Here is an 839-nt window from a genome sequence, read left to right as displayed (position 1 = left end):
CATGCCCAGCAAGAGTGGCAGGGTAGCCTCCTGAGTTGGCCAATCTAGACAAAAAGATAGTTTAAAAGGAGCGTTTTAAAAAAAATAGACCACTGGAGGTGGTAGCTGGAGAGAGAGAGAGATGGCTCAGCGTTTAAGAGCACTGGCTACTCTTCCAGAGGACCTGGGTCAGTTCCCAGCATCCACATGGTGGCTCACAACTGTTTGTAACTCTAGTTCCAAGTAATCTAACACCCTTATACAGACACACATGTAGGAAACCACTAATGCAAATAAATAAATCATTTTAAAAAATAGACAATTGGGCTGGACAAATGCTCAGTGGTTAAAGTGCTTGTTGGTTTGGTAGAGGACCCAGGTTTGAATTCAATACCCACATGGTACTTCATAGATAGCTCTCTGTAATACCAGTTCCAGGGTATCTGATGCCCTCTTTTGACATCTGCAGGCAACTGGCATGCATGTGGTGCACATATGTGTATGTGCGGGCAAAATATTCATACAAGTGGGGAAAAAAAGGATGAGGTTGGAGATATGGCTCAGCAATTAAGAGCACTGGCTGCTCTTTTAGATGTCTTGAGTTCACTTCTCAGCAACCACATGGCAGCTCACATGTGTATAATGGGATCTGATGCCTTCTTTTGGCATGCAGGCATGCATGCAGGCAAAGCACTCATACTTAAAATGTATAAATAAATAAATAAATCTTAAGAAAACCTATATATGGAAATACTAGAAAGATATGTAATGTTTGAACAAATCAAGGTAGTGGTCAATTTATGGATCACATAAATGGAAAACATTATTTCCAAAAACCAGTTGATTGAAATTATTCTTGT

Source organism: Alexandromys fortis, unplaced genomic scaffold (assembly GCF_014885135.2).
Source record: "Alexandromys fortis isolate MF-2015 unplaced genomic scaffold, M_Fortis_MF-2015_v1.1 scaffold_27, whole genome shotgun sequence".
In the NCBI taxonomy this organism is placed as follows: Eukaryota; Metazoa; Chordata; class Mammalia; order Rodentia; family Cricetidae; genus Alexandromys; species Alexandromys fortis.
The sequence above is the reverse complement of the archived record's forward strand: the minus strand, read 5'-3'. Positions refer to the sequence as shown.